Below are 22,570 nucleotides of genomic sequence, written 5' to 3'. Positions count from 1 at the left end.
AAAAAATTTGAAAGAACATTGAAAACTGGCATTTACATCCATCAATAAAACATAAAAAACAATATACTTATCCTGCGTGTGGTGTTTGGAATGTTGTCATCCACTCTGGGGTGGTTTTGAGTCTTACTTTAGCCACATTCGCTGTTTCTCTTACTTTAACATCTTTCTCTGTTTCAGCAAAAGGAAGGATTTTTGGTGACAAATCTTATTTTAACACATATTTTGGGAAAATGCTTTGAAATTTTTCAAAAACTCAACAATACACGCTGGGCAAATTCACTACCCTTTCATTATGTTCGTGGCTGGTTTTGCCCCAATGATTTATATTAAAATGACTTTTTTAATTACAAAGCTATGAAACCATCTAATCATGCATTCTTGATTGTTGCGGGTCTTCTCTGTTCGGAAGATGTAAATATTAGTAAGTGTAGTAAGTGTATTTATGCACCTAAATATGCTGTTTTACTCTATATAACGCCATATAAAAGTCGGAAACGTTTTTGCACAGGCCGTTGAAAAGGGTTAATGCTGCCAACAGATGATGAACAGTAAAAATTAAAAGTTTTACCTCTTTCCAACTGGAAAAAACCCTAACATTCAAGAATGCATGATTATTTGGTGTCATGACTTTGCAAAATGCAAAAATGTCATTATAATAGAAGTCAGATGGGCAAAAACAGCCACCAACATAACCAAAGGGTGTTCAGTTTGGATAGTACATAGAGGTTAAAGAAGACAATGGATACCGGTTTCCAACATTCTTCAAAACATTTACTTTTGTATTCAACAGAAAGAAGCTCAAACATGTTTGGGAAAAGTCTGCAACACATAGGCTTATTTTGAAAACGTAGCCCTTTATATGTTTCTGGAGATTGCGAATTATGTAGCCAGAAGTTTCGTCTTTAAAATGAACACTATAGGGTGGTTTGTTGCCGTTCCTTTTCACGATTACCAGCTGACCGCTTACCTCCGTATGGATGGATTTCCCACTGTTACTAGTTTGTCCAGTAGCTTGCCATGTACATCATCAGACTTGAGACATAGAGAGGAGTTGACCATGACGACAGAGTTCAGGTCTGGTGAAGAACGGTTCCAGAAAGTGGGTAAGCCAAAAAATCAAATAAACAAGTAAATAACAGGGTGAGAATGTGGTAAAATCTGAAAAACGTAAAAATCAGGCGAGGGGTTTTCTTTTTCCGGATTACTTTTAAAAACACTGTTGGTTAGGTTTAGGGAAGTGGGTGGACGGATCAATCGGTGCTTTTGAAAACACTATTGGTTGGGTTTTAGGGAAGGAGGAGGGTGGGTCAGTCGATCGGTCAGTTAGTAAGTCATTCAGTCATTCGGCCTCTGGTGGATTTACGTGAGAACAGCAGGCGCAAATGGCACTCATGAGAGAAATTTCAGGTCTAAAAAAGCGTACACATCAGCCTTAGGTGGATTTGCGAAAATAAAAACTGCAAAATACTTAGCTCCTGGGACATATTTGGCGTTCCCCAGAAATGTATATAGTGGTACGTTTTCAGAATAAGCCTGAATTGGAAAAAGTGGAGGGTGAGAAAATAATTGTGAATTTTAAATCTCACTGTCCTCTATTGTTTAGGCCTTAGAATGGCACTACTTGAGGCAAAATTTCTGTATCAGGATGGTGCGGACGCTCAAACAAACAATCACTGTATTAACACCACAACAGAGCTGTATTATTACAAAAAAAATTACCTACTAATAACTTCCTTACAGTTGGAAATTGTTTTGACATCACAATAAATTACACACTTCACCTTTCAATTAGGAAAATCCTGTAACCCCTTTTCACTTTTTTCCCATGGATTCCCTTAACGGTGTGTTTATGTTGCCATGATGGCCTTTTTTTGTTAGAAGTGTCTTTGTTGAACTTGGTGGTCTGTTTGAAGGGCGTCGAGTGCATGCTGTCGTTGGTTTCACGTGGACGTGTGAAAATCGGTCCCGTCAATGAAGGATCTTTTTTCCCACCATTGTTAGCTCAGACTCACAGGAAGGCCAGTCACTGTTAGGAAGCGCAAACTGTTGCTCTCTTACTATTGAGCTTGACCATGGATCTGAATTATGATTACGGCTCATACATAACAGCGGCTTAGTCATAAATAATACAACACACCTGACACTACACCTGTCCACAAACAACAGACATTATGAATGATAAGACTTTTAAAGCTTTTGCACTAACCTGATTGCTTAAAGAAAGAATAGAGGAAGTTTGTTTTTATATAGTTGTATAATAGCAGAAACTCAATAAAAATCTGTGATAAAAATTTATGTTAATAAAAATGCAACTATGGTTGTGAGAACTTTATATTTAGGATATATTCAAATTTACCCAATCTGCTCAAATTTGTTGTGTACTTATATAATATAAAGACAACCTAAGAAGATTTGACAGGAAAATGTAAATATTTGGCCAAGGTGGAGATTTCATATGCATTTTTATCATGAATTGTACAAAAGTATTATTTTTTAAGAAAAAAAAAAACCCAGGCTCATTCTGAATATGTACCCCTGTATATGTTTCTGTACATCGCAAAATATGTCCCAGGAGATACGTTTTTGTGTTTTTTATTTTTGCGAGTTCGCCAGAGGCTTCTGTGTACACTTTTTTAGAACTAAAATTTCTCTCTCGAGTGCCATTCACACCTGCTATTCTTGCGTAAATCCACCAGAGGCCATTGTCGACTGACTGACCGATTGATCGAATGACAGACTGACCGATCGACTGACCCACCCTCCTCCTTCCCTAAACCCAACCGATAGTGTTTTCAAAACCCCCGATTGACCCACCCACGCACTTCCCTAAACCCAACTGACAGTTTTAAAAAGCAATCCAGAAAAAGACAAGTCCTCACATGATTTTATTACGTTTTCCGATTTTACTTTTAACTCAGTGTCTTTATCAAATGTTTTCAGAACAAGCAGGAACCCAGTGTGTCTGTAGCTTTCTCTAAGCAGATATGTGTTGTGTTAAGTGACAGAAAACCAAAGACTTCATCAGGCCATTTAGCAAATCATTCAAATCTGGTGTCTATTAAATGTAGATCTGAGACTACTATAGAAAAAACAGCTAAAACTGTTAAGTTAGCGCTTTTAAACATCAGATCGCTCAACAATAAGTCTCTTTTAGTCAATGATTTTATTACCACAAATTGCCTTGATTTTATGCTTTTAACTGAAACTTGGCTAGATGACAGTTGTAGCGCAGCAGTTCTGAATGAAGCAGCTCCTTTAAACTTTGACTTTTTGAGTGTTTGCAGAGCTAATAGGAGAGGTGGAGGCATCGCTGCCCTGTTTAAAGATGTGTATGAATTTAAACAAGTGTCATTTGGTGACTATTTGTCTTTTGAATATCTGAGTATAGCACTAAAAGGTGCTCCACGCATCTTACTGATCATTATCTACAGACCTCCAAAATATTCTCCAGCTTTTATTGATGATTTTACAGAGCTGTTATCAATAGTAACCTCTGAATTTGATTATTTTAGTATTGCTGGGGATTTTAATATTCACATTGATAATCCAGAAATCAATGCTGTAAAAGAACTGATGACTGTTTTTAACACTTTTGATCTGACTCAGCATGTTCAAGGACCCACACACAATCGTGGACACACTCTTGATCTACTTATAACTAAGGGTTTACACATTTCATCAACTGTTGTTAAGGATGTGGCACTATCTGATCATTTCTGTATCTTTTTTGATATATTGATCACTCCAGCTATTAAAGACAGACCTGTCTCTGTCAGAAAGAGATGCATAAATGAGAACACCAGTGAGCAGTTTATGAAGGCCATATCGCTAGCACCAAGTATATCTGCAGACTCTGTTGATTCTCTCCTTGATTTGTTTAATTCTAAAATTGAGAATGTCATAAATGACATCGCTCCTGTTAAAGTCAAGAAGATGACTGGCAGGCAAAAGGGATCTTGGACAAGGTCACCTAGAGTACAAATGATGAAAAGACAGTGCAGAAAAGCTGAGCGTATGTGGAGAAAGACGAAACTAGTAGTCCATTATAACATCTATAAAGACAGTCTTCATGCCTTTAATATGGAACTAAACACTGCTAGACAGACTTTCTTTTCAAGCCTTATAAACAGCAACTTAAATAATGCTCGCACACTCTTTGCAACGATAGAGAGACTCACAAACCCCCCCAGTCAGATTCCGAGTGAGCTCCTCTCTGAAAGCAAATGTAATGAGTTTGCTCATTTCTTCACTGATAAGATCAATAATATCAGAAAGGCAATCAGCTCATCCAATCAGCCAAGTTGTGTCGATATCAAACAAGCTCAACCACAACTTAAGAAATCAGACATTATGTCTGATTTCATGGCAATTAACAGCAAAATCTTAGAAGAGACTGTGCAAGTTATGAAAACATCAACCTGCAGTCTTGACATGCTCCCCACATCATTTTTCAAAACGGTGTTTACCTGTTTAGAAATGGATCTTCTAAAAGTGGTAAATGCTTCACTTCTATCAGGGATTTTTCCAACCTCACTTAAAACTGCAGTTGTTAAACCCCTCTTGAAGAAGAGCAGCCTGGATAACACCCTATTGAGCAATTACAGGCCAATCTCAAATCTCCCTTTCATTGGCAAAATCATTGAAAAAGTAGTTTTTAACCAGGTCAACAAGTTCTTAAACTTCAGGGGGTGTTTAGACAATTTTTAATCGGGGTTCAGAGCACATCACAGTACAGAGAGCGCTCTTATAAAGATAATCAATGATATACGCCTAAATACAGATTCAGGTAAAATAACAGTGCTGGTATTGTTGGATCTCAGTGCTGCATTTGACACTGTCGATCACAGCATACTTCTGGATAGGCTGGAAAACTGGGTTGGGCTGTCTGGCACGGTCCTCAAATGGTTTAGATCTTACCTAGAAGGTAGAGGTTACCATGTCAGTATAGGTGACCATAGGTCGAGGTGGACACCCATGACGTGTGGAGTCCCACAAGGCTCGATTCTGGCACCTCTCCTGTTCAACCTTTACATGCTCCCTCTAAGCCAAATAATGAGAAAGAACCAAATCTCCTACCACAGCTATGCTGATGACACTCAGATCTACCTAGCCTTACAGCCTAATGACGACAGCCCCATTGACACCCTCTGCCAATGCATTGATGAAATGAGCAATTGGATGTGCCAAAACTTTCTTCAGTTAAACAAAGAGAAAACTGAAATTATTGTGTTTGGAAACAAAGATGAGGTTCTCTAGGTTAATGCGTACCTTGGCACTAAAGGTCAAACGACAAAAAATAAGGTCAAGAATCTTGGTGTGACTCTGGAGTCAGATCTAAGTTTCAACAGTCATGTCAAAGCAGTCAGTAAATAAGCATACTATCATCTTAAAAACATAGCAAGAATCAGATGCTTTGTTTCTAGTGAAGATTTAGAAAAACTTGTTCATGCTTTTATCAGCAGCAGGGTGGATTACTGTAATGGACTCCTCACTGGTCTTCCTAAAAAGACAGTCAGACAGTTGCAGCTCATCCAGAACGCTGCAGCCAGAATTCTAACCAGAACCAGAAAATCAGAGCACATCACACCTGTCCTCAGGTCTTTACACTGGCTGCCAGTTACATTCAGAATAGATTTTAAAGTATTATTACTGGTCTATAAATCACTAAATGGCCTAGGACCTAAATACATCACAGACATGCTCACTCAATACAAACCTAACAGATCACTCAGATCTTTAGGATCAAATAAACTAGAAGTTCCAAGAGTTCAGTCAAAGCAGGGTGAATCGGCTTTTAGCCACTACGCCCCTCGCTGCTGGAATCAGCTTCCAGAAATTATCAGATGTGCTCCAACATTAGGCACATTCAAATCAAGACTGAAAACACATCTGTTTAGCTGTGCCTTTACTGAATGAGCACTGTGCTGCGTCCGACAGATTGCACTATCATGTTTTTCTCTTCTTCTTCATTCTTTTATATCACATTTTACCTGTTTTTATGTTTTGTTTTGTTTTTATGCATTTTTATTATTTGTTTTTATTTTTATTTTACTTGTTTCTTTTATTCTTGTTTATGTAAAGCACTTTGAATTGCCATTGTGTATGAAATGTGCTATATAAATAAACTTGCCTTGCCTTGCCTTATTTACTTGTTTATTTGATTTTTTGTTCTTGTCTTACTCACTTTCTGGAACTGTTCTTCACCAAACTCAAACCTCATCATCGTGGTCAGCTCCACTCTGCCTCTCAAACTTGTCAACGTACATGGCGAGCTAACTGGACAAACTGGTAACAATGGGAAACCTATTCATATGGAGGTAAGTGGTCAGCTGGTAAGCGTGAAACGGAACGGGGTCATACTGCCCCGTAGTGTTCATTTTAAAGACGAAATGCAGCCATACGTACATCTGGCTACATAATTCGCGATCTTTAGAATTATAAACTTAGAGACTCAGCCGAAGGAAAATGATTGAATGAACGAATTTTGCATGCTAGTCCTATAGGTGGCAGTGTTACTTTGTGAAGAATTACTATGCATCTTGTAGTTCATTATTATTTTTCTAGTACTCAATCATGACAATAAACAGAACACATAATACACATGATGTCACTGTTTTTGTCACATTTTTGTAGTTAACACAGAGATGATAATAGTATCATTTTCTAAAACATTTTTATTCACACCCATTTTTAAAACATTTTATTTCAGACCCATTTTATTTTCAGGCCACCAAAACACTGTTGTCATGTAAACGTCCAAACACATAAAAAGTTATCTGTTTTTGATATCTGTGTGCATGTAAATGACACAATGTAAACAGGCATGTTTAATAGCTCATAACATCCCAGTAGGCGCACGACATCGTAAAACGTCAATATTAGGTTAGATTTAGGTCGTGATGTCAGTTGACCAAAATTCAATGTTTAGCCAGCATCTAAGGACAACCTTATTTTTACGTCTAACAACGTCAAATGTCGTTGATATTTGGTTGATGTTAGGTTGTGTTGGAAAGTGACCCAAATTCTACGTCGAGCCAACATCTTAAACCAACATCATATTGATGGTCAGGTATGGCAACCTAAATCCAATGTCTTATAGATGTCATATTGCTTACGTCTACACAACGTTGATATTTGGTTGATTTTAGGTTGGACGTTGGACATTGATGTCAGCTGGACTCGATTTTGATTTCCAAATAAAATGCTTCAATATATCGACATTGGGGTACAGCCTCAATCTGATGTCATGTTGACATCCTGTGCCTGCTGGGATATGTTAGCTATCTCTTCACAAATATTTATGAGCATTTATGATTGCATTTAGTTGATCTCCATTTATATAACAAAACATCTGTACCATTTTCATAAATGTTCCTATGCTGCTTTATCACAACACCTTTGAAACAGACGCACAGCTGAACAAATGTGTCCAAATCCACATACACACATGCAGACCAACACAAACACTTGACTCTCAGCTGTCTATTAGGATGTTGTTGGACTTTTGAGGACATCCTCCACGCAGCTGAAATCGTGAGAAAACGAGTGAATGAATCGTCTGTGTAAAGAGAGAGAGAGAGATGAGAGGAGCTGACCTGGAAGGAAGCTATTATAGGGCATAATCATATTGTGCCGGACCCATTGTTATATTTATAGCCTCCTGCGAACAGTAGCATGTGCGTGAGTTATTGTGTGTTTGGGTTTCAGACACAACCTGCTTTACACAGATGGCCGAGGTTGCTTGTGCGCTTGTTTGTTTGTGTGCGTCAGTGTGTGTTTTGAAGCGCGCTCCCTGTCACTGCATCACAACAACATGTGTGTTGTCTGTTAGACCTTTTCAACTTTCCTGAAACGAAGAGGAAAAAGGTTGTTCCTGTTGTGATGCAGACACAAGTACAGTAAATATTCTAAAATTAGAAACCGCTGTTTGTATGGATTTGAAATCACGAATATACGTGTATGGTTACATGTCTTTGTAGGGTTACTTTATTGTTCCTTTTAATAGGTTAAAAGTTCTGTCTAATTCAATATGGCAAATAATAAAATAGAATGTGTCACAATTTTTATCATGGCCTTTGTCACTATCACCACAGCGATCTATCCCATGCTGATCCCTGTAGGACTATAAATCCAAACGAACTACAAATACCATCATAACTGTACTCTCACACCTGTTCCGGTTCACCTTTGATTGCAAACACACACAGCTAAAGCTGTTCAGGTGTAATCAAATAGGCCAGTGGTTCTCAAACTTTTTTCACCAAGTACCACCTTAGAAAAAAATTATCTCTCCAAGTACCACCTTACGACGCTATTTTTTAACCAGTATTAAAAAATAGCGTTGTAGGCCTAATTAAGCAGCTACAGGTGTGCACAGTTTAAAAATGATGCAAATTAATTCCTATTATTAAGATTATGTATTATTGTCAGTCACTTTAAACATTTTAAATAGTCTGAACATTAACTGTGCTTGCAGGTAAAAAAAAAAGTTTTAGTTAAAATGTGCTTTTAAAAGTTCTTTAAAAATGACCTGTTCTTAAAAAGTATAAAGAAAACTGCTGTACTTAAATCTAAAGTATTCATAGTAGCCTATTCATCAAAAGCTGGAGATGTTGCTTGGACCTTATGAATATAGGCTATATGTCATATACCTACACTTTCAGACAAATCTTGAAATATATGTTAAATGTACATATGACAGGGTTCATACAGGCACAGCCTAATGAAAATCAAGGAATTTTAAGCACTTTTTCCAGCACTTATTTTTTTTTTCAAGACTGACATCCTATGTATTGAAGACCTGAAATGTATTCTCAGCAACCCATAAAACATTGCATACTGTAGGAATAGATACAATTAAAAAACATTAATAATAATATTTATTAATCATATATTAATAATATAATAAACCTGCACTAAATGCTTGTGAAATGTTTTTTGTACTCAAGTAAAAATACTATTACACTGCTAAAATAACACAAATTTTTGTAAATAATACTAGTATTAGGTAAAAGTACAAAGTACTCTTTTAGAAAGAACAAGTTGGTTACTTTTGAAAAAAAAAAAAAAAATCAGATTTTCATAATGAAATCACTTTTTTAAGTTTAAACCTGGTTGAATGGTTTAATTGCTTAAATCCCAAAGCTACATGTACAGGAATTTGTACTAACAAAGGAATTATGGTCGATTTTTCCTTTCATGACAATTAATCTTTTTCAATAGCACTGGTAAAACTACCACATAATCTTTAAGGCCATAGAGACACTTTTTGCCCAGTTTTTAAACAATATTTTCAAGCTTTGAAAGGTTAAATTAAAGTATATGGTAAAAAGATTTAAATTTAACCTTTTATTTACATTTGTTACACTATTTTTCTTTACAATATGGCAAATTTGTTTCTTAAATATCTGTACATCACATGTAAATTTTATTTTTTACACTTGATCTTAATCTAAAATAGAAACTTTTAAAAAAAAAAATACCAGTACACTGTCAGTAAAAATATAAAACAAATCGCTTCATTTTACTTGAGGTATTTGAAATATGACAACAAAACATTTATCAAAGCAGTGCTTTAAGAGCCTTTTTGTTAATTTTGATAAATAAATAAGTAACAACGGATTGCTTTGACCTGTAATGCTTTAAGACAGCTATACAGCTAAATGTATAAATCACACAAATACCTCATCCAGAAACATTTCCAGCATAATTCTTGTGTCGTAAAGAAACAAAAAAAAAATTCCACCTTTGCTAAAAGTAAGTTTCACTTCATAATACAGCCAAATAAGAAGACCATTAGCATTGTCATCGATCATGCATCAATCTAATTCTAAATACTTAATAACTTTAAATACTTTTGACTAAATTTAGTCAAGGAGCAAAGATAAATAATATCTACTTTAATAGTGGAGAGATCGCGATTGTATTCAATCTGAGCACACAGGCGACCATGAGAGCACTTGCAGTTCATTTGAAAAAAGCCTATTTAAGAGCTCGCATATCTGTTTTTAGCGATTTGCGTACATGAATGCGCTGTCGTGTTTAAATAAAGCACTCGCCACATTTCCAGAAATTAGTAATTGCGCAATACCTCTATTCCCGCGCCGCCATTCAGAATGTATTTAGAGGAGTGACAGGTCAGAGGCGAGTCGACTGGCTGTCGGAGAGCGAAACGTGTTTGTAGATCATCAAAAAGGCAGGAAATATGTCCGCGGTTTAATTACTCTGCTAGACATCTCTATAGTGAAAACATCCGAGAAGCATTATTCCAACAAAACATTTGTTTTTAAGTTGTTTTTTTCTGTCTCTGCAACACAGAAAGCATTTGTCCCGCCCTTACGTTTCACGCAACTAGACAAGGTCGACTGTGATTGGCTACTTTTCATGTCAGTCAAATCACGCTTCAGAATCAATTCTTAAACTTCGGAAACTGATTTTCAGCAGCTTATGACACAATGCTCTAAAATAAACACTCTAAGCACAGCGCTGTGATCGTACGCTTCACAAAACAGCCAATGCTGATCACATCGATGTTATATTACGCATTAAAGGATTAAAAGTGTTAATTGTTTCTTTCATTATTCAGCGGTTCCTCCGCGTACCACTAGGAGGAAGCCCGCGTACCACTAGTGGTACGCGTACCACAGTTTGAGAACCACTGAAATAGGCTATAAAGACAGCACACACACATTGTTGCTGAGTCTTGTTATACTGTGCACATTACAATACCTTTCCCTTGCCTTGTTTTACCGTTTATCTAGTGGTGGGCAAAGCAAGGCTTCATTAAAACACTGAAACAGTCTTTACAATTGTGTCGAAGCTTCGAAACGTTTCGAAACCCGTCTCTACAGTGACACCTTGTGGTTATTTTTCATGTATTGCTCTTGAACAGCTCTAAAGAAACAGTTAAGCAAATTGAGGAGTTAAAACATGACGGACCCTGCTGAGATATGGATGTGTTTTTTTTTATGTCGTGTAATCAGGATATTAAAATAAACAGAAAAACAACTCACCTTTTAAAGACCACCAATCACTTCACTGAGCAACAGACATGGTGTCACACAACCAGCGATCGCTTTCCAGAGATCGCTGGTTCTCACACGAACTTCAAGACTACACTTCCGCATTTCCCAGGACTACATTTTCATACATGCACTGCTCCCAGACACCCATGCTCATTCATCTAGCTTGATTGCACACACCAGCTGAACCTTGTCATAGTCTGATAGCACACCATACATAAGCCACTCATGAACCCATCCAGTTTGCCGAGTCTTGTTTTCCCAGTGTGACATTACAATGCGTTTCTCCTTGTCTTGTTTTCTCCGTGTTTAGACCCTAGCCTTGTTTACCCTTGTTCTCTAGTTTAGCCGCCTGCCTTTTGACCTGTTGCCTGTTTAAAACGACTACGATTCTGGACTGCCTTAACATACCCATTTGCACCTGTATGACCACTGCTTGCCTGACGCTGAATAAACCTGCATGTTGGATCTTACCTTCTGTTTTGAGTATCACTCCCCCCAGTCGTTACACATGGCATAATAATACATCCATTTCTCAGCAGGGTTCGTCATGGTTTTTGGTCCCCTAGAAACATTTCTGTTGTGTTAGGTGCATATATGCAAGTATTGTGACCAATTTGCTGTGGGTTTGTTAAGTTGTTTGTGTTGTGACCAATTTGCAAAATGCGTGCTGTCAAATTGACAAAGCTTGTTTTTTTATTCACTGGTGTTTTCTGTAATTGGTGCTTTCTTAAATTGCAGCTCATTAAGCTCTCTCGGCCACCATACAATTCACTTATAGTGCATGCTTTTGAACTTGTAGGGGAAACCGGGGCACCCAGAGGAAACCCACGCAAATACGGAGAACATGCAAATTCCACACAGAAATGCCAACTGACCCAACCAGGGCTCGAACCAGCAATCTTCTTGCTGTGAGGCAATCGTGCTACCCACTGCGCTACCATGCTAGTATTTTTACATTGTTGTAACTTATAGTTAAAGTTAATCAAGTTTCAACTACATTTTTAAGCTATACAAAGTTTAACTTAATGTTTAATCAGCTTGAGTAATAAGTTGAGTAGTAAGTTGAGATTACTAGAAAAGTTCATTTGATTCAGCTAAAAAAACTCAAGGCAGCAAGAACTTTTTTATGGTGTTAATACTGAGATGCCTTACCCTAAGACCTTTCTAATTTCACAAAATATTTGAGTTGAATGCTGCTCTTTTTAACAATTTATTAATCGAAAAATTCTGAAAAAAAGTTAACACTGATTAAAATAAAAAAAGCATATTTTAATGAATTCTGAAGATCATGTGACACTGAAGCGGCTGAAAATGAAATGTTCCAAGCACATGAATACATTACATCTTAAAAATACACTGAATAATTGTACTGCAATATAATTAAATAAATGCAGCCCTTATGAGTGCAAAATATATATATATATATATATATATATATATATATATATATATATATATATATATATATATATATGTGTGTGTATATATATATATATATATATATATATATATATATATATATATATATATATATATATATATATATATATAATATATGTAATATATATAATTAATATATAAATAATTAATATATTATATATATATATATATATATATATATATATATATATATATTGATCAAGGAAATTTTCACAGTATGTCTGATAATATTTTTTCTTCTGAAGAAAGTCTTGTTTGTTTTATTTCGGCTAGAATAAAAGCAGTTTTAAATTTTTTAAAAACCATTTTAAGGTCAAAACAAAATAGTCTACAGAACAAACATCATTATACTATAACTTGTCTAATTACCCTAACCTGCCTATTAACCTAACCTAGTTAAGCCTTTAAATGTCACTTTAAGCTGTACAGAAGTGTCTTGAAAAATATCTAGTCAAATATTATTTACTATCATCATGGCAAAGATAAAATTAATAAGTTATTACAAATGAGTTATTAAAACTATTATGTTTAGAAATATGCAGACAAAATCTTCTCTCCGTTAAACAGAAATTGGAAAAAAGTAAACAGAGGGGGCTAATACTTTAAAGGGTTTAATAATTCTGACTTCAACCGTATTTAGTGAAGTAACTGAGCACACCCCATTTTGAAAATGAATATTGTTATCCATTTCTCAGTGAATATAGGCAATGGATTTTGGTGCAGTTAAAAAAAAAAAAAAAAAAAAAAACATGAAACATATATATCTATTAAAATAATAGTTTAGTGACCAAACATATTTAGAAATTGTAAGATAATTAAATTCAAGCAAAACATTGCAAAAAAAAAAAAAAAAAAAAACTACAAAATTTACACTACATTTTCTTTTTGCTTCTCTTGATTTTTCCTCTTTTTTAAAATTTGTATTTAATATTTTTCTGTAACATAAATTTGCCTGTACTAGTTTTTGGACCTTTATCGTGAGTTATTTTGTTAGATTAGCTCCAGATTTGGCTTCAGTACTGAATAATCCAATGTATATGCACAATTATAATATTGTAAAACTTCCTATTAGAAATATGAATTTAAAAGAGAGATTTGTGAGGGGTGTACTAATAATATGCTAAGCACTGTATATAGGCTAGTGTTGGAATGTTAAGTTGGAGATATCAACATTATATGAAATAAAATAAAACAAAATATCAACATTAAATGTACATAAATCATGAGTATTCTCCGCATATTTACAAACTTTGAAGATAAAACCCTCTAATTTTGGTCAATGTTGTAACTATATTATGAAACAAATGTACAATTGTACAGTTTTATTGTATATTACACCTGCTTTCTTTTAAGAAATTCATCATTAGTTTCTTAATCAAGCTGCGTAAACTAAAGATTTAACTAAACCATTTTTTACAGATCATTTTTCTGAGTCTTAACAGTTTCTACCAACACCAGTGAAACAAAATATCTAAACATTTATTTTGTTTGCAAAATATGGCTATTTTGTCAACACATTAGCTACCCGAAGAGCCGTTTGATGGTGATGACAGTTGGTTTGAAACCCACATTCATCACCCACATGTTATTTATGTACTCAAGTTAATGATGAACTAATAATATATCAATGCTTTCTTTACATGACCATGCGTTATATTTATTCTTTATCTGACTGTGTTGATACATTGCTTTATTGCAAGAAAAGCTTCAATACAAAATAGCAAGCTCACCTCTGAACAAGCTAAACAGGTATAAACTTTTATTTGTACTTAGCAATCAGTGCATGATACATGGTTTTATTTTGTTAGGTATATCAATGCGTCTGGCGTCAGCGTGAGCTTTTTAACGCCTTCAGTCCTCATCTATCAGTGTTTTCAAGCATGAAGTGACGGCAGACAAAAGAGATTAATGCCAAACATTTGGAACTTGATGACTTTATGACCCCTTACTTGTTTCCTCAGGTGAGAAAAGGGAAAAAGAAACGCATCAAAGACCAGCAATACATGCACTTTTAACAAGCAGGAATCCAGCAGTAAACAGTGTCCCGACAGGTCTGCCTCAGTCAATACAGGTTTGCTGGAATGTACTAAAGAATTTGACCGTTATGATGAATTTTGTTGTGTGTGTGGCTGTGTGCGTTTGCATCATCGTAATACAAGGCGTCTTTTAACTGTCAATGGAGCTGAGAGAAGGAGCAGTCAGACTGACGGACGACCACAGAAGGAAACGAGTGGGGAAAAACATACATACTGTACCAACACATAGATAATCTACAATCACTGTACAGTCATGCTCCATAAAACATAAACACATCATCATACACTCATCATACACAGCCTGGTGTCTGCACTTTAATTACTGACTTCCATTTATTAATTTTATTTGATATATGACACAACTTTATATTGCTGGATGATTGAATATGATTCATCCCAGGATGATTTCCATTTCCATTCAGCTCCATTGACAGCAAAAAGACTCCTCTTATTAGAATGATGCAAACAAACACAGCCACATGTATTGATTTTTATTTGATAGATGATGCAACTTTATAATATTGGATGATTATATATGGGCGAGGCAGCGGCGCAGTAGGTAGTGCTGTCACCTCACAGCAAGAAGGTCGCTGGGTTGCTGGTTTGAACCTTGGCTCAGTTGGCGTTTCTGTGAGGAGTTTGCTTGTTCTCTCTGCCTTTGCGTGGGTTTCCTCCGAGTGCTCCGGTTTCCCCCACAGTCCAAAGACATGCGGTACAGGTGAATAGGGTAGGCTAAATTGTCTGTAGTGTATGAGTGTGTTTGTGTGGATGTTTTTCCCAGAGATGGGTTGCGGCTGGAAGGGCATCCGTTGTGTAAAAACGTGCTGGATAAGTTGGCGGTTCATTCCGCTGTGGCGACCCCGGATTTATAAAGAGACTAAGCCGACAAGAAAATGAATATATATGATTCATTTAGGATGATTTCATGATGAAACATGACTATTTTTCTTACTGTCAGAAAAGTGACTAGTTGGTACACATGATTTTGTTCAATTGAAACGTATGATTGTTAAAAGGAGGCATGACCCCAAACACCACTCCTACACTGAAAAAAATTCTGTCTGCAAAACTGATGTAAACAATTTATGTGTTGAATTTAAACAAACAAATTAAACTCAGTCATGTTCGGCAATGTTCAGCTTAATTTGTTTATTTAAATTCATTACAAATAAATTGTTTACAACCACTTAATCTACATTTTTTTGTAAATACAAGTTGATTTGTTTTAGTGAAACTCTCATTGGGGATGAGGAAAACACACACTTGTGTTTTTTGTAATTATGGTCAACATTTGAAGTGGATCAAAATTGATTTTCAAAATAGTCCTAAGACAGGAACAGGTCTTATGACAACTTCAACTTTGATGAAAGGTTTTAATCCACTTCAAATGTTGATTATATATGAATTGGAGATGTATACAGTACTTAGTTGTTGCTGTTTTTATAAAATATAATATATTAGGGATTTGATGTAAGGTTAATTAGCAATTAGTCAATTGTTTGTTCTTTGGAAATGTATTAAATGATATGTTCTCTTGGTTTTCAACGACTGAATAACTGCACTGTAAACAATTATATACCAGAATGTAGGGCTGGCCCATAAAATTGATATTGGTATTTATTGACCGAACACCTTCGAAGTTTCGGTTTAAAGGCTATAGTTTTATTAAAATGTGGCTGCTGAGCTGCTTTGGCTCACAAAATCAGACACGAACCTTGAGGAGAACCATGATTTTATAATTTACAAAGTTAAAATGCAAAGAAACAATTAATTTAATGCCCTGCTACCTGTTATTCGTAATTTCATATACACATAATCACAATTTGTTATATCATGATAAAGATAATCTTGTTTATATAAACACTATAAATGAGAAGGACTTCTCTCCTCCTGAATCCCCAGGTCTGAATGCAGACACACTGAATAGCACAGTGCAGCAGGTCTCTTGCCCTGTCTATTCCAACCATTAGCCCTGCCAGTAATGAGTAGGATTTTAAACATAGGCAAACACAACAGCACGAATATAGGCGATGTGTCTGAAGAGTAACGAAAAATGGTTTAAGTTACCTTAACTTTTTGGGTTTTACAGTGTACATATATGCCAATACAAAAGTCATTCAGTTAAATAGCTAAAAGGATAGTTCATCCAAAGCTGAAATCTTCTCACTATTTACTCTCAATAACGTAATTCCAAACATTTATGAGTTTCTTTTTCCTGCTGAACCTAAAAGAAGATATTTTGAAAAAAGCTGTAAACCAGCTATCACCGACTACCATAAAGAAAAAACAAATACCATTAAAATCACAGGATGTTTTGGGTGAACAATCCCTTTAAGCTTCCAAAAAAAAATACTACTGTTTTTTAGAATAATAGTGAATCCATTGCAAACAGCCTTCTCATATTTCATAAATGATTGCGTGTTAAATCAACTAATGAAATGGGTGAAGTTTCTTGACCTTCAGAATTTATAATCTAGCATTTATTGCTCTTGATCTTCTTGATCTAAGTGCCCTACTCTGCTCTTTTTGTTTTCGGTCAGCCTGCGTGCTTGCTTGTAAACCTGTAAACACAATGACTTGCTGATATCCCCTCCAGTAGAATGGGCCTTTGTTCGCGGGACACAAACCGAACCCTAAACACAGGAATCACAAAACAATAAGCATCCTCCAACTGTAGCCTCCTCCTCCCTCCTTGTCATGCCACCTTTCCATTTAGACAGCTGGGTTTTGGGGGGGCCGGGGAGGAGGGGGGAAGCCTCCATCTTTCAACCTTCTCCTCCGTTTACCATGCCACTATCCTTCCTTCTTCTCTTTCTTCGCCTAAGCCCTCTCTTCCTCGTCCTACTCAGCTGAGGGTGGAACGAAACAGGAAATCGCAGAAAAACAAGGCGCAAAAAATCTCTGAGTAAACTTCCAGGTTCTATTTCTCCCACTTCCTGATGGGAAGTCTTTTCTGAAGCGGCGGGTGGGGAAAAAAAGCTTCCCAGACCTTCACTCAGCATCTCAATGCCTCGATTCCTCTGAAACTTTGCCCGGATCAAATCATTGTGTTACACTGTCGAAAAATCCAACATGATTTTGCTTTTGATTCACCCACGTTTCTCTGTACAAACTGGGTCATTTCAGAGACGATTTATTCTTCGCAGAAATGGTGCGAGGAGTTCAAATGACCACATGGGTTTGTCTTTCATTCTGTTGACATGCGTGGCGCTCTTAGCCTTAATCTTTGCCTCTAAGGGAAGGTCAAATTATAAGCATCAATTGGTTTTGCCGCAAGTTGAAGGTTCTCTCACATTAGGCCAATTAGACACAGTGTCTGGGATAAATGCTCCAATGGGGAGCGCCGAGGCCACAAGGTTAATGACCTACATGTGAATGCTCACCAAGAGAAGCGTTTGCTTTGTCCAATCTTGCTATTTGAGTTTAATATGTGTTATGCACACTTTGATGTCTGAGCTTTCTAACAGGGTTAGATGTGGTTCCAAGAACTTTGAACCATGTGATGAGCTAATGTGTGTTTTATTGCACTTGGTTTGTATGGTCTGGTTCATGATATAAACATGGAAATAGACAAGTATAGCTTTTGTGAGCTGTTTGCGGATTTTTCAACATCATGGCTGTTTTGTCCTTGGGGTCTTTTTTGCTGTTGTAAGCCCTCTGAACTGACATGTTCGGGATGGGAGGCAGGTGTGCTATCAAGGATGCTAAATCCAAAGTACACTTTAATTATTACTAGGGATGTGAGATTAACCAAAGGGATTGGTTCTATTGAAGCCGTTTTTAGTAAACCTTCAGCGTGTGGGATTTGTCTGCTTGTTCGAACTACTTATGTAAAATAAACTTAACACAATTCTTGAGATTTATGTTCAATCCACTTTCATTTGTTCAGTTGACTTAATCGATTTGTGTTGGGACAACCTGAATGAATTGTGTAACCGTGCAGTTTTTTTAAGCATCTGCTGGGTCAGTTGGCATTTCTGAAACTGAAAGCGTGACGTGACTTTAAGGGACCGTTTCATATGGAATTATTAATCATTCTTACTGTTCAATGAACGCAAACTGCCCTAGATTATTAAAGAAGCAAACCCCTCACTGCACGACAGCTGCGCGCCTTCAGACCTCCTCATTCCTGCAGCACGAGGGCTTTATGATTGTTTATGAGCGCCAAAAGGGGCGGATCTGTTCGGCGAAATATCTGTCTGCGTGTTATCGCATCCCTAAGGACTGTTTGGCGAAATATTTGACTGCATGTCACTGCATATCAAACGACTGAAACGATATAACTAGAGAAATCTCCACTTAGCAGCATCGATGACGTAAGCGTACCCAGGCCCGATTGTAGTGTGAGTGCGGGCCGTCGGGGGAGACAGAAGAGGGGACAATCGTGCTTTGGGCCGGTTTGAGGCAACTGTACATAGTGTGAGTACGACCTAAAATAATTGTTTGTAAGAAGCACATAGTTCTAATGAGCCTGTATTGCAAAATTGGGTAGAAACCTTACTGTTAGACTTTGCTGGAATTTTACAGTAATCTACTGCAAAAAATGGCCAGTAAAATACCACATACATTCTTTACTGTTTACGACTGTAATGCACTGTATGTACTGCATTGTGGGTAATTTTAAAATGTTTACACTAAACTACTGAATATATTAGGAATTTGCAGTATTCTACTGTTATCAATGTGATCAAGTGCTGCTACTGTAGTTGAAGACAAAAAAGATATAGTTGATAAAAATAATTAATTAGCATCTTGTATCACAAAATGTATTTAAAACAGACGATAAATAATGAACAAAAGAAAATAAGTACTATTTATTTTGAATAATAACAGATCTCGTCACTTGTTTGGAATTTATGAAAATTTTGTAGCAAATACTAAAAGTAAAGTTTTTTTACTGCCAGTAAAAAATGTAAATAAATTACAGTAAAAATACTGTGAAAATCGTCATATTATAAAATTTAAATAATAATTAAATTAATTAAAATAATTGCGATAAGGCTATTTTACTGTAAAATGAAGTTGCTGTAAATTGCCGGCAACAGTGCTGCAGCTTGCCGATGTTACCAAAAAAAATACAATGAAATGTCTAACAGTGCTGTTGTTAGGATTTTCATTACCTTTACAGTATAAAATATTCTCATAAATAAAAAAATTCTTAGTAGATCAGAAGAAATTGCTGAGCTCACGAAAGTGTTATTTTAAGACCTTTTTTCTTTTCAAAATGTTTATAGGGCAAACTAGCTGTAAAACAGCATGTTAAACCTGATGGATTATCATCTGAACGTGTTTCTGATTTCTTCGTCATGCTCGTCACAAAACACCTGGTCCTAAATTAAGTGAGATGAGCATTACGTTAGCATGTACGCTGCTTTATAGCTCATGAGCTCATACTGTTGAGTCATAGTTTTGTTGCTATAACTCTCCTACACGCAGGACTGATAATAAATTAACCTTAACTTGATTTTACAAACCCAGCTGATCTGAACAACCTATTATAACAAGTTCCCTTCTTTCTGTTAGCATATTTTTAGTGTTGTGGCAAAAAAGATTAGCCATGTGTAGACCTAAATGAGGAAGTGTGTGTGTTTGTGTACTGTGGGTATTCCCATAAGAGCAACTAAAGTGTTAGAAGCACTGCAGGTGGAGAATGAATGTAAGTGAGCCACTTTTGTGCCAACAGGTGCCCAAGCACCTGCCCGTCTGTCAGTACAGTGTGTGTGTGAGTGCTCGCGTGTGTGTTAAGTGAATACCGACACACTTGCTTTGATTCGAGCTCTTCTTTCTGCTAATCACTTGACAAAATCCTCTACAGATCCTCTTTAGAAGCATATCATATTTCTTAGAGGAATGAAGGGTGAGGATTGAGATTGTAAATGACTTCGGAATTACAAAGTGACCTCTAATATGCGGTAAAAAATGTAGTAAATTCAAAATGTTGGGTTCCACACAACCGATTTGTGTTGAGATTACATGAAGGAATTAATCTAACTTATTAGTTTTTACAGATTTAAGAGGATTGAACATAAAACAACCCAAGAATTAAAATAACTGAGAATTGTGTTTTTTTAGCTTATTAGAAATGTATTTATTTATGTTACTTATTTATATATTTATTTATTGATGTTATTTATGTATTAATTGATGCTATCGGTTATTTATTTACTGATGTTATTTATTTATTTATATGTTTATATAGTTATTTAATAATGTTATTTATGTAGGCGACACGTAGTAGGTAGTGCTGTCGCCTCACAGCAAGAAGGTCTCTAGTTCGAGCCTCGGCTGGGTCAGTTGGCGTTTCTGTGTGGAGTTTGCATGTTCTTCCTGTGTCCGCATGGGTTTCCTCCGGGTGCTCCGGTTTCCCCCACAGTCTAAAGACATGCGGTACAGGCGAATTGGGTAGGCTAAAATTGTCCGTAGTGTATGAGTGTGAACGAGTGTGTATGGATGTTTCTCAGAGATGGGTTGCAGCTGGAAGGGCATGTGCTGCGTAAAACATGTGCTGGATAAGTTGGCGGTTCATTCCGCTGTGTTATTTATTTATTTATTAATTGATGTTATTTATTTATTGATTGATGTTATTTATTTATTTATTTATTTATTTATGTTATTTATTTATTTATTAATGTTATTTAATTATTGATTGATGGTATTTATTTATTTATTGATGTTATTTATTTATTGATTGATGGTATTTATTTATTTATTGATGTTATTTATTTATATATGTTTTTATTTATTTATATATTTATGTAATTATTTATTGATGTTCTTTATATATTGATGCTATTTATTTATATATATATTTATTTGTCATTTATTGATGTTATTTATTTATTTATTTTTGATGTTATTTATTTATTGATGCTATTTATTTCTTATTTATTTATTTATTGATGTTATTTATTTATTTATTTATTTATTTAGCTTACTCAATTCACCTATACTGCATGTCTTTGGACTTGTGGGGGAAACCAGAGCACCCAGAGGAAACCCATGCAAAAACAGGGAGAACATGCAAACTCCACACAGAAATGCCAGCCCACTGCCCCGCTGTGAAACCCTTTCTTAGAAATTATATATTTAAAAAATATAAAATAAATGGACAAAAGCATATCTTTAACAAATTATTATCTTGACCATCTTTTTGTGTATTTTGAAACATATTGCAAAATATATATCATGTGGGATGAATTAATTCTTGCTGCAGTATATGAACAGTATAAGCGAAAGTCATCATGATGCGTTCAGCTTTCACATAACATCAAACACATTAAAAGTCTTAAACTTGACCGTACACAAGCAGATCTAATCCCATCATTCGTCTTCAGCCTTTAAAAGGGCAGCTGCTCTCTGTCCAACACACACTTCTTTCCTCAAGATCAGATTTCCAAAGAGTCCAGAGGCTCATGTTCACTGACCAATAAAGGTCTCGGCCATGAAGACTAAATAGATTTCATTCCTGGCATATATGCTAAAGATGTTTTCAAAGAACAAAGCAGACTTTCAGGGTTTATCTTAGCCAAAAAACACAGGTTAATCAAAGCTAATCAGCGTTCCAGTGCTAAGAAATGGAAATTTGCTATCTGATCTCACGCCAGCAGAAATGAGGAGGGTGTGACTGTTTTTTGTAAGATAACGCTGTTGCTCTTTTATACGTAGCTAAAATGGTCAATATTTGGATTTTTTTTACTCTGTGCCAGCTATTCATGTTTTTCTTTAGCATTATTTTATGACTGACTCACCTGTAATACAAATGGCAAAATCATTCATCACCAAACTGTGTTTCTTGACAACTGTATGCACATGTTACAACAGCCACAAAACCGTCTTAGTCAGTACATGTGCCACAGGCTAATATAAATCAAATTGTGGTCGCAGCATGCATTCTACACTAAAATACCACAAAAAAAAAGGAAAGAAAAACTTGTGCCATCAAGAAATTTTTTTCTTGTAAAAAAAAAGATAATATTATAAAATAAATAATAAATAAAATTCTAATAAATATAGTAAATTAACTAAAATAAATAAAATAAATTATTTGAAATAATAAATCGGACATGAAAA

At 35.7% G+C, this 22,570-nt stretch overlaps 2 protein-coding genes across 4 annotated transcripts in view; one reads left to right on the top strand and one right to left on the bottom strand.

Moving 5' to 3' along the window:
- The window catches only part of asic4b (acid-sensing (proton-gated) ion channel family member 4b), a 750,743-nt gene extending 740,391 nt beyond the window's left edge, over positions 1-10,352 (bottom strand). Inside the window, exon 1 of the mRNA XM_073952792.1 lies at positions 10,091-10,352. The gene's annotated coding sequence lies outside the window, so the exon portion shown is untranslated. The remainder of the gene's footprint in view (positions 1-10,090) is intronic.
- ical1 (islet cell autoantigen 1-like) overlaps positions 1-22,570 on the top strand; it is a 98,641-nt gene that overhangs the window by 8,671 nt on the left and 67,400 nt on the right. For 2 of the 3 annotated variants that reach the window (XM_073952685.1, XM_073952672.1), the window contains one exon: positions 14,426-14,535. The gene's annotated coding sequence lies outside the window, so the exon portion shown is untranslated. The remainder of the gene's footprint in view (positions 1-14,425; positions 14,536-22,570) is intronic. The other variant, XM_073952674.1, reaches the window with a different exon arrangement.

The sequence above is a fragment of the Danio rerio genome, chromosome 6 (assembly GCF_049306965.1).
Source record: "Danio rerio strain Tuebingen ecotype United States chromosome 6, GRCz12tu, whole genome shotgun sequence".
NCBI classification, from domain to species: Eukaryota; Metazoa; Chordata; class Actinopteri; order Cypriniformes; family Danionidae; genus Danio; species Danio rerio.
The sequence above is the reverse complement of the archived record's forward strand: the minus strand, read 5'-3'. Positions and strand labels throughout refer to the sequence as shown.